Genomic DNA, 12384 nt, shown 5'->3' on the forward strand with positions numbered 1-12384 from the left:
AGATAAGAATAATAGCAAGTGCAACGCATTCGAATGAAAATGTCAAGTAATGTTATAAATGTCTCGGGAGCGCGCAGGCATTCGCCTTCATCCCTCATTACCGTATGCGAAAGTGTCCGTCAATTTTTGTTGACTTGCCCATGTAAGATCGAGGCGAGAAGGAAACGTTGTTGTCCAACGTCGAAGGGAAGTCCCTGAGGCGGTGCGAATCTTCGCGTGGCAGGGACAGCCGCTATTTGCTTGTTATTTATTTATTTAAGTTGCTTATTTGTGCACAGCTCTGGAAAAAAGAGCCTGTATGAAGGAGTATAGCCTCTTATAGCCTTATTTATTTGTGGCTCATCAGTCCAAAGCAGTCGCATTAACTCGCAACTGCATATACAGGGTGGCCCAGCTAATTTTAGCTAGAGTTTAAAAATATGCAAATGCCACGTAGCTGGACTGAATACGGGTAGTGTTGGTTGCCGTCGCTTAGTGATACTCAAGCTATTGTTTCATTACGCCTAATTATATAATTAGTTTTAATTAAGTTCTCAAGTATTATTATTAGATGAAAAGTGTCGTTGAGAAAATAGTAGAGCGACATGAAAAACTCCCGATAAAGCTTTCTGTTCCCCAATACGTGATACATAAAAGCTTTTCCGAGCGTGAAAGAAGCCCGTGAATACGGGTAGGGTGCCTCGAGCGGCCAGTCGCGCGGCAATTTTGCGTGCATTATCGGGCTTCTTTCAGGCTCGGAAAAACACTTCTATGTGGCACGCATTGAGCAACAGAAAGCTGTATCGGGAGTTTTTCATGTCGCTCTACAATTTTGTCATTGACACTTTTTCTCTAGTTATAATATTTGGTAAGTTAATTATTTAAGACTAATTATCTAATTAGGCGTAGTAAAAAGTATAGTTTGAGTATCTCCAAACGACGGCAAACAACATTATCTTTGTTCTGTCCAGCTACGTGGCATTTGCATTTTTTAAAACTTGGTCTAAGTTAGCAGGGACACCCTGTATATAAAAGCAGAGGAAAGACTCAAAGACGAAATACCTTTCAGTTTTTATTGTGTATGAAACACCACTTTTACTCCGGTATAATATGTTACAATGTAGTCACACAACAGCGGTATAATAGTTATTATAATACAATAGTTCAAAACACACAGGCACCGGGCACTCGAAAAAGGCGGAGTAGAAAATACAGAGTCGTGAATTGTCGGACAGGTCAAAATAAAGTGCAGCTTTATTTTCGTGTATGTATTTTTGTTCTTATAGATTTTAAAGGCTATGATACGGGGACACGTACTATATCAGGGTACACGGTGACCTCGTGGGCCGAACACGCACCGAATGATGAACTTGGTCGCGCGGCTTACGAACTGTAGAGCCACTCTCAAAAGTAAGCAAGCCAGTCCACACTTCAGCGGAACCGACTCTATACCTTGCAGCGGGCTACCACCGCGCTCCTGGCGTTCAGCCCTTGCAACAAATTGCGTATTTTCTACACACATCAGCAAGCTAACCGTAGAAATTCGATACTGAAGGTCGATGAAAAAAATTTCCAAGGGCGATATTTATAGAGTTGGTGCTGCCTTCTTTGCTCCCCAGAGCAATAGAAAGTCATGACCATCACGGTAGCTCAATACACGGCTTGAACAAATACTTCTGCAATGTGTACATTGGCTTGCGTAGCTTTGACACGCACTTTACAAAGATCTGATCCGGACAAAAATGATCCATATGGCTTTCTGTTGACGGTGCATTAACAACAGGACGAAAGTCGGTTACATCACAATAGCGCAGAGTGAAGCTCTATTCAAACGTATAAGCCAGGTTACTGCCATGAATGCACATTTGATATCTTGGCCTTAAGACACCCGGCAAGCCACACCTAAATGAAAGGGCTGCGCACCGATTTTATTTAGTTAGAACTTTCTGATTGTTCGGCATGCCGGTGCTGCTATCGTTTCTGACGCAACAATACCCAACCGGGCTTTTTCGTGTGGCTCTACTTTCGTCTGTGAAAGGCTTTCGGTTTAACTAATTTCGACGCATTAACAGAGCTTCTAATGTTTATAGCAAAGACAACGAGTAGAAACTCTTGGTCTGCGTGAGCTGAAAAAGGAGTAATCTACAAGGGTACGAGTGTGAGTGACATTGGACAGCAGTGTGACGTTCCGACTTGGAGGAAGGCATGTTTTTTGCACGACAACAGCACTCGGGAGACGGCAGAGCAGAAGTTGCACGGACGAAACGTGGAAGCAAGAAAACGCAGGAAAAATATCGCGTCGAGCACAGCTCGAGCTGAAAAAACACCCTGGTTTGTCCGAAGTGGAACTAGAACACTAACTCTTGCTTTTTTTTTCTTCAAAAGCAGTGAACTAGCAGCCATGTTTTGACCATGAAACATGAACAACGTTACAATATCGAAGCGCCTTTGAGTATACAGGGGCAGTGGTTCGTGGTTTTGGCTGCAAAGCAGTTCACGTGTGTTACTTCCTACAACACATTTTTCTTTTGATAGAAACTGCAGTAGCTGACTCAGACGCTGGGACCCAAGTACGCACCCTTATTTAAATGACGGGAATGACCGCGATACAAGAAAGCACCACAAAGACACACTTCTGACAGAAATATACTGACAGCACTTAATTCTAGCTCAACAAAGCTGTGTATGGTACATATTTAAGCCTAGCGCGGAAACTGGCCAGATAAAGAAATGATGTCTTGCTGTGATCTCACTACGAATGCCCCATTAACCACGGATGCGTGTTCTAATAGTTAAACATCGTTGACGAGCCTTTGCCTGAACGCATCTCTAAGTTGCAAGTGCCATCGTGCAAACCTGTGGGCGCTGCAACTTTTCAACTGCAAAACGTTCCGAGATGTCCCTATATATGTAAAAAACGTGCTTATACATTGTTTCACGTGTTATATTCAGTTGCCGCGATAAAGCCTCGCTTGTCGACAACGGAAGCAGGGCGTGCTAAGTTTCGTGAATAGCTTTGTGTTACGCCCAGCTGTCCTTAGTTCTGCAATAGCTATATTGTAAATTACCTGTTCTATCCATCTTCCTGTGAACCCCTGTCTTATGCATTAATTTTGGCAGTGTCATCACCACAAGAGAAAAAATAACATTAATGTGCCATGCGTTGTCAAACTGTTGTTTGACAACGCATGGTGTTGTCAAACAACAGTGTTGTTTTGCTCTCATTTTGCCTGATCGATGACAAACTGATTAACAAGTCCACATGCTGAACTTAACGACTCACAAGAAGCATGCGTTAACTCACAAGCCATGAGGCAGCTGACAGCACAGAATGTTCCGTCATCTGACACGGTTATGCCGTGAACAGGAATCTCTTTCCCACCCTACTCTAAATTAATTCAATTATTAAAAACTTTCACATGGTTGTGGCAATGATTATACCAAAGATATCATTCGATAACGAACGAAAGAGCTCGCAGTCCTTCACAGAGCCTGTCGCTGAGCCTTGGGTATATAGGGCGCTCGTACAGTATGCTACAGAGCGAAAAAAGTGATGCTTGGACGTAAGTGCTTGGGACGTATGGCGACAGAGGTAACAGGTGCCAGATTCACGCCTATTACCGATCGTTACCGTATTACTACAATACTGAGACGTCACCGGGAACACCAGTTATGCAATGGCGACATCTTGTGACGCTGTGCACAACCAAAGTCGCACTGTGCTACTGTGCGACATTGCAGTTCTTACCTGCTAGACTGAAAACTCGACCACGGCTGTTGATTTTGCCTATTTTCTGTCAAGGAAAGCAGGACAACGCAAATACATTTCGAACACGGCCTTATCCTACGCATCAGCGCAAAACTTAGCCACCAGGGGACGCTGTTTAAGTTGGCCACGTTGTCGAATTCCGCCATTTTGCCTTCTATGGTTGGCTCAAAAGTGGGTCACAGCTTCTTTGATTGGCTGAAATAGGAAAAACATGGTGGAATTCCACAGTGGCTAGAATCGCACACCAGCGTTAATCGCATTACCGTTACGTTATTACCCTGACAACGGAGGTGTAGTGTAGCCTAGCACAGCAGAGAGATGGTGGATACATATTGTGCGAGCAATGCGCGTAAGCTTGCATTTGAATCCGTTGTGGCCTATTTGCTGATGTAAGTATTTCAGCATTGACGTAAGCTTCGATAGGACATGTTCACACTTTTCCAAGCGATAACAGTTCCGCAAGGTGAGACTATTTCTCTAAGTCGATCCGAGAACGCTGCTGGAAAGCAGTGTAACTGAAAACAGCGCCACAAGATGTTGCCACTAGCCCTGCTCTTCCCGTAAGCGTCTCGATATCACATTGACACGGTCAGTGTAACACTTGTACGTCAAGCTAAAACTCCCTCATACGTAACGCTTGTCATCAGTGGCGTCGTAACATGCGCACATGACCAGCGTAGTTTGAACCTACTTGCTGACAACACGTTTCGCTCTGCAGCGCAACACTCGAGCACAACATTAATACGCTCTGCACATCTGTAGCGGTCTGAAAGTTGATCCCAGGTATAAACTATCACGTGACTGTGCGTTTTTGCTACAAGATAATGGCAAAGCGTTCGGCTGGCAGTCATCGTGCGGCGCCAGTGTAGCAGGCGACAGAATAACGAAGGTAAGAAGGAAAAGAATCGCTGGAGAGCAGCGGCTTCACGACACAGCAAAGCTTTCCTTTTTTTTTTTTCTGGTTGGTTCGGTAGCATATGTTGCAATGGGCAGGCAGGTGACATGGAAGCTTCACGTTCACGCAAGCACACATAACACTTGGTTTTATAAACTCTGCAAGCATGGTGCATGGCACACAATGTCTCATATAGACCTCGAAATGCACTTTACAACTTTACAGTGATATGCAAGGTGTCACGGTCTCGTGGCCATGATACGCCGAGCCTTCCTTGACTCGGCTCGTTTTGACAAGACGGTTTCACTGGAACATCTATTGAAATCTTAAATTTAACAAAGAGAGCATAGTTAGTGGACTAGCCATTCACACTCTCGACTCAAAAAGAAAAGAAACAAAAGTGGACATTGTTGTTATTTTTTTAGGTACTGTATATAACCCTGTTTTGACAGACGACATAACGATCACAATGGGCATACGCAAGTGTGTACATCATGTACAGAATGGGTGTAAACAAATTGGCACACCATTTGACATTTCTTTATATTTCTAGTGAATGTCAACTATGCGCCATTCATCATTATACAAGAAAAATGAACATGCAGGTCTTTGCTTGACATGCTCCAAAACAGCGCTTCCGAAGACGTACGAACGTTTAGTCGTCATTTCTCAACTTTCCTTATAGAAAAAAAAAAAAAAAAAGGGAGCCTAGGGTAAGGGAGAATGAAGACTGTTTTGAAGCCATCTCTGGAGTGATTATCCTGGCTCTAGCCCAAAGCTACCATTATCCATTCGCAGAAGCAACAGTTTAGTTATCATGTTGCTGTCATATGTAGACAATTATGTCCATACACGGTGCTTTTGCCAGGACGAGACTGCCCCACCAGCCCACTGAATTCACAGAACTGCTTCGTCTAAGTTGTATTTATGATACTCGACCATTTCGTTAACAGTGTCTCTTTATGAAAAAGAAATGCCAGTGGCTGCGATAACGTGCACATTATCAACATGCGCTCAAGCACACTCGAACAAGAACAGAGTAGGCAGCCGCCGCGGGAAAAACTGAAAAATAATTCACGACTCGTACCACATTTACGCTTTCCTTTACACACATGCACACGGTACCAAAATGTCGTCGCGCACACAAATCCTATGCATTCCAGACAAACGAAAGCAAAAACCGCTGGGTTGAATGGCCCATTCCACAGCTATACAAAATCCCAACGGCTCGGTCGACCTCGTCGGAGTGCCTTCGCACGTTCTCCGCGACGTACAGGGTCTCAAGACGCGAGGCTGGCCAGTGTTCTAGTAAATGCGGCTAAGCGGACGTAACTACAATAAGTACATCGCGGTAACGCGCACATAGCTTTGGAAGCCACTGGTTGACCTCGTTGCCGCGGTACATTTGTGTTCTGTGTGCAATTCGCGTTGCCTCGCGGCAACTCTTGCACTGCGCGCTTCGCGTATATTCTGTGCGGCTTGCCCGAAGCCAAGGGCCACTCCCGAACGGTCTCTCCGCGAATAAAGATCCTGTACAAAAGTCTCGTCTATATCACACGCGCCGCGGTCAGATACCAGCTCGACAGAAAAAGAAAAGTGCATAGCTCCTTTCTGTGTAAGGTTCGCTCTCCAAGACTATTATGTGCTTGCGTGGCTTTCACTCCTCGACCACAATTACTACTATCATCGTATCACAGTCACCGGGGCTCGGTCGCAAGAAAACGAACAGCACAGCAGTGAACAGAAAGCTATGTTTCTCTTTTCTTTTTTTTTTTCGCAGAAAGATATATGAGACGTCTAGCGGACAACCGGTTACTTTCTTTTGTGTAGCGTTGTCCATAATGAATAACTATACAGCCAGAAGGTGCAGCCGGCGTCAAAAATCTACGGAGCATGATTTCCACGAAATAGTTGTATACCCGCATAGCGTTTGCCTGGAATCAGTAAGACAGTACATGTGGTGGTGTTACATGCTATAGTCCAAATTGCAGATCTAAACTCCAGGCTATCTGCTCAGGCTGCGGTAATGTTTGGCTGCTTCAGAGATTCTGAGACGTCGACTGCATATTCTGCCTGCTTTCATTAACTTTCGGCTTCCGCTTTCGTGTTCTTATGCACGCATTCAAGGTTTGAAAAGCCAGTGAGATATACTGAACCAAGGTATCGTATGGTTTTGTTCACTGCTGTGAATCAGACTTGCCTCCAAGGCAATGCTAAACGGTATTGCTAGGTTTTGATCAACATGACGTAATATCTTGCGCTCTTTCAGAATTCAGTACGCACCGGACTTAGCAGAAAAGTAATAAAACGAAAGCAGATAGATTGCGCACGACTTTCTTAGCACTTGCTTGAAGACAGGCTTGTTTAACGTTTTCTTACAACCGGCAGTTGTTTTCTGTAAACCTATAGCGGCGCCCCACTATACTCCTGCATAGGCAATGATTGAAGACTTGCGCGTTTGGGCCGTCGTCTTCCGGTCTTCTGAATGCACTTGACTTCGCTCCTCACGGGTAAACCTCGAATACTTTATGCACCGGGCAGAAAGAAGTCTTCCGTCATCTGATGACGCAAGCCCTCCCCTATCTGCGGCACGTCTATCACAGCTCATGACTGCATCCGCCTTCTGTGTGCACATGCGTCCATGATAAAGCGATTGCAGATTCTGCAATTCGATTTTCCCGAGATTAGAAGATTGCCGGAATTTCGGGGAAATGCCACGGCGGGTCCTTCGTCAAACGCGGCTATCTCGTTATATCGGTTCCACGACCCTGCCCACGATATAAATGTTTGCTTTGAATTTATTCTGAATTTATTCTGTGTTTGTATCGACATACTTTGACAACGTGACCACGGCAATGCCCTTGCTGCAATGGGCACTATAACGAAAGCACATGAATTGTGAATGAAGCCTTGATATTTCAATTACAAATGCCGATTACAAAGCAAATATGATTACATATTGTAGTTTGAATGATGAAGAAAGTTTCAAAAGCGAGAGAAACTAGAAGGAATTAAGACATTCTGTTTTCAACATGAGAATGAAAGCAGAACACTTAAATTATTAGGAAGCGATGAAGTCACGTTTAAAAAAAACAATAATACACTGTAAAGACTTTGTACATCAGACTGGCATGCGCACACAGAAAGGGTGTGCAATTGCAACCACCATCATCAAAATTGCACTTCTGGTTTCACGTTTTTCAAAACACGACACGCACTAATCCTTTGTTAAGCGCGCTAATATGATTTTTCGAGTTCCTCCATGAGTCTACACATTTGTCCTGCCAAAAAGTCGGGTGACTATTTGTGAATATAAATAGTTCGTGGATAAATAACAGTGTTGATAGGCTTCTTACTCAACCACACTGCTAGACTGCATTATGGAAAGTCTTTGATTAGATCTGCTGTCATCTGAAGATCTGAGTTGTCGTAAATTATGTTAAAGGAAAACAACATTACTAGTCGACTGGCCACTCTTTATGCTTTTTTAGTGGGAAATGTTTCCATTTTTGTCCATGGCGTCTTGCACTAATAACCCTAGTGTGATAAAAGAATCGAATGTCAATCCGAATCTTATACGCGCCATTGGCTTTATACAGCGCAACTGCATTGTGAGAAATACTAGGCAATTCGCGTAGCCACGGCAGAACCACCCCTCGTGTTCATTAGAACGTGCCCTGGTCGAGAATACTTCACCTGTGGCTTAGATACGCTCGTCTGACATCTTATCAATACACACACCTATATCTATACGCACACGCACTGAATCGGCTGTCGTAACGGAACTTTGAGCGCTCCGGCACCTTCGCAAATGGCATATTTTTGGTCATCGTAGGCTGTAATAGTTTGGTGCGTCTACATATTAACACTTCAAACAGCAGTCCACTTAATTACTTACGCTTCGCGAGACATGACTAACCTATCGTAAAACCTATCGTAGCAAAATACCATGAGCACACACTCTGTCCTTCATCTCCTTACAGACATTCCAAAAATAAAGCGGTTCACATTCATGCAACCATTGTATAAAGCTGTCACTGAAGCTTGGGAGTGACCAACGTTTTCTGCCCTAGTGTTAACGGCTTTAAGCTCGGCAAATCTTCGATTGCGATCGCGACGTATTTGCTAGTTCTGTTCAGCTCTCCCACTACCTGCTGTATTTGCTCTAAATACTAGCAGGCTTGACTTAAGCTCCCAAAAATCACGGAGGTTGTATGCCGTTGGACAATGTGTGAATTCGCCGGGTGTGATACAAAATTGATTGAAGTTTCGGAACGCTAGTAGCAACCGCGACACGACGGTAACAAGCATCACACTACGAAAGCCTATGTTCTCTTATTGGTAAGATGACTGAACTAGAATCTGTCCTAACTTCCCAATTGAAGACGTGGGCTCGTTAAGTTCCTGCATCTTAAGCTTGCCATTATGAAACGTTTGAATTTCGCTGCGACGTCAGTGTAAATTACTAACGTAGGCAGTAGATAGAAATTGTTATTTTATTGTGAAAATTCTGCCAAAACGAAGAGAAAGAAAAACATAATGATAAAATGAGTTGGACAAACAACGCCAGCAGAACCCCGCTTCGTGACAGTGCCATGCATTTTTTATGCCAAATTCACTTTTTTTCTCACTTCTCAGTATTTAATTGCATCTTATGGAATCATTCACTGTCAAATCTCTGATTACATTGCTACAAGGGCACGAGCCCTTGAGTTGGAAGCACCTTTACGGTGTGTAGCGGGGAACGAATCTTCATATTTCACCAATTAAGTAAACAAACTAGCTCAACGCACAAGCTTGGCACTCTTGTGACAGGGTAAAATAGCGAGCGATTCGCGGTTCTACTGTGGGTTCAATAACTAGAAAATAAAAATTTATGGCACAAGCTGTTCAGTTCGCGCTGTCTGAACGTTTTTGCAATACAACTTTTTTTTTTCTGAGTTTGCTGGCGGTATACAGTATATAGCTTCCGTGGCTGTCGTCGTACAAGCGCCGTGTCTTTTTCACCGTAGGATCAACTCGACAGCTAACAATCGAAAATACGCGCTACACAACGACAAAGCGCCTCTCGGCTATACTCTAATGCCGGCATTTAAAAATAAAATAAGAAGAAAGATCTGGTTTCTCGCAAACGAATCCAGCCGCCGCCAATGTCAGAGGGAATGCGTTTTCCTCGACTTAGATATTTCTTTGACGCAAAACTGAGGTTTCGCTGTCGGCCGTACAGCTGCGACTGTGGGCAGCAACTACACCGGACAGGTGTCCGTTCTGGCTCCCCCCCCCCCCCTTTTTTTTTTTTTTTTGCTGCGCGCACAGCATTACTAAGTACTAGGTTGCACAGCTGATGCTAGTCCATTCGTTCAGCTTGTTCATTGTCCTCTGGTACCCGGGCGTTCAGGCATCTCACGGGTAGCGCTGGTGGGTGCATGCGCATGCGCGACCCGTTGTCCAACTCTCTCTCTGTCTCAACCATGCACACGTACACCACACACACAATTGGAATAGAACAGAATGCAAATGCACACGTAGGCGATACAGAACAGAGAAACAAACGAACAGCACGCTAGTGAACGAACTTAAGCTCATCGAGGGCGGGCGTTGCTCGGCGCCGTTAGCGGCGCACGAGGTCTGCAAAACAGGAACACTATAAATCACATGTATGTATCTCTGCGTTTGTACATGTACAGTTACTACATGCATAACCGCACCAAAACTGGGAGGTGACAATGGAGACAAAAATTGTTCCTAGAACTCTCTCTCTAAATCAGTTCATTTATCGCGGACACTGTTGAGTACGAAGTCTTCATACGTTGTCGACCAAATGGCCTTGCCGCTGGGAAGCTGCCCGAGGTCGAAGGAGCAGATTCAGTCAGGCCCGCTGGCGGACCTTGGAGGTGGCGCTCGAAGGCGGCTGAAGTGCTTGTCGTTCTCGTGCGTGAGCAGCTTCGGTGAGACGCTTAGTTTGACGTTATGCTTATCCGCGAGTAACTAATTATAATTAATTAATTTATTTATTCTATATCTTCAGCAGCTGCGGCGTTACCCACCCGAGTGAATTGTGAAAGTGATTTTCTCAGCGCGCCCAAGGCGCGGCGTCCGTCCAAGCACCGCCTGAAACAAAGAGAAAAAAGAGACAGCTTGCTGGAGTGAGAATGAAATACAATATTACACGTTAAGAGCAATATTTACGAGAACTGTTGAAATGGTTTTGTTATAGACAGCTTACTGCATGATGTCTGCATGTATGCATATGAAAGAGGCAACTTGAGATCCACTTGCTTTACTCACCAGCCAGAATGTGAGCAATACAATGCATTGCGGTACCTAGCCAAGTCAGTACTTAACCGACGTTGCGAAACCGCTGCTGTTGCTTTGTTCAGAATATCATCACTCTGACGTTTTATAACCTTTGCAAAAGCTTTGGGCATCGTGCGCCATAGAACGGTTTTGCATACGCAAGCCTTCGGCCCAATTCTGATTAAAACCTCCCTGCCTTCACTTTTATTAATTTTCTCTCCGTTTAACCTCTCTGCCTTCCGCGACTTGTATCCTTTGTCTATTTTAACGTGAATATAAGCCCTATGCCCACATTCGCGCAGCTATTCGCACGTCAGGGCAATTCGTAAGAACAGACGCCGCATAGATAGATAAATGGAGAAGGCAGGAATGTTAAACAGAAAAGGATCTGGGACGCCTTGCACGAACATTTAATAACGAAAATAATAACTAATTTAAGAACGCGTTCTTTAATGTTCCACAGAGAACGCCTAGTCTGCACAAGAACACGTTCTTAAATTCGTTATTATTTTCGATATCAAATGTTCGTGCAAGCCGCCCCTGGTTGGGTACGCTACACTGGGGGAGAGCAACAAGGGAATAAAAAGAGGGAGAGGGAAAGGAATGCAGTGAATGTGTGCATGTGCGCGGACAGCACCTTGCAGTCAAAAATGTTCGTACAGGCCAGTCATCTTCGGAAGGCGCAAATGCGTCTTCACTGCCTTCCGTCGGTCAGGACGGTGTTCCGACAGCGTCTGTACAAATAGCGGGCGATAATAGACATATCGGCCGAGGCATCGAGCCAGCGAGCAGTCCGCACCTGCTAAACGCTTTGTGAATTTGGCCCCGAACTGTTTGTTCACCACAGTGCTTTTTACTGCATCAAGACGGCAAGTTGGGCAAGTTGGTTAGGATTCGTGACAGCGCAACACAAGACACAGACAAAAGGAAGGTGCTTGTTACGTTTGATTGCTTTTTATATTGTTTTTGCAGTCACCGCTGAGTGACATTCTGGAGCAGGAACGGCCAGCAGTGGGTGCGATTTAACTATATCGCAGACCATTGTTGTCATTATTGCGTCGCCGAATATCTACATGGCGCGGTAGCTTGCTCAAAAGGGGCGGAATACGCGGAGAGCTCGTGCCTCGATGTGAGCTCGTTTCTAGAGCCTGCAACACTTCATGCGCTCGGCAACATTTACGGGAGCCCCGAACGCTTTACGGCACGCCACGAATGACGGAAATTAAGAGGGCATAGTTGCCCGAGCTGCAGTTGGCCAGCAGTTTGCTTTTGTTTCTCTTGGGCGTCGCCTATTGTGCTTTTACGGCTACTTAGCGGGGAATGCGTGTTCGATCTGTTCTTCGCGGGTTGTTTATTAACGCGCGCGCCAGCTCGTATTTCTCCGAAGCGAACGCTAAACGAGTACAAAAGGCCCGCACGTTTACTCCTGGGTAGAAACAGAAAG

At 44.9% G+C, this 12384-nt stretch overlaps 1 protein-coding gene and 1 long non-coding RNA gene across 3 annotated transcripts in view; one reads left to right on the forward strand and one right to left on the reverse strand.

Moving 5' to 3' along the window:
- Nucleotides 1–12384, forward strand: part of LOC140218513 (uncharacterized) — a 255473-nt gene that overhangs the window by 8219 nt on the left and 234870 nt on the right. The gene's annotated exons all lie outside the window — the stretch shown is intronic.
- The window catches only part of LOC126531150 (uncharacterized), a 225817-nt gene continuing 214471 nt past the window's right edge, over nucleotides 1039–12384 (reverse strand). For both annotated transcript variants that reach the window (XM_072288287.1, XM_050178566.3), the window contains exon 5: nucleotides 1039–10754. The gene's annotated coding sequence lies outside the window, so the exon portion shown is untranslated. The remainder of the gene's footprint in view (nucleotides 10755–12384) is intronic.

Source organism: Dermacentor andersoni, chromosome 5, assembly GCF_023375885.2.
Source record: "Dermacentor andersoni chromosome 5, qqDerAnde1_hic_scaffold, whole genome shotgun sequence".
NCBI classification, from domain to species: domain Eukaryota; kingdom Metazoa; phylum Arthropoda; class Arachnida; order Ixodida; family Ixodidae; genus Dermacentor; species Dermacentor andersoni.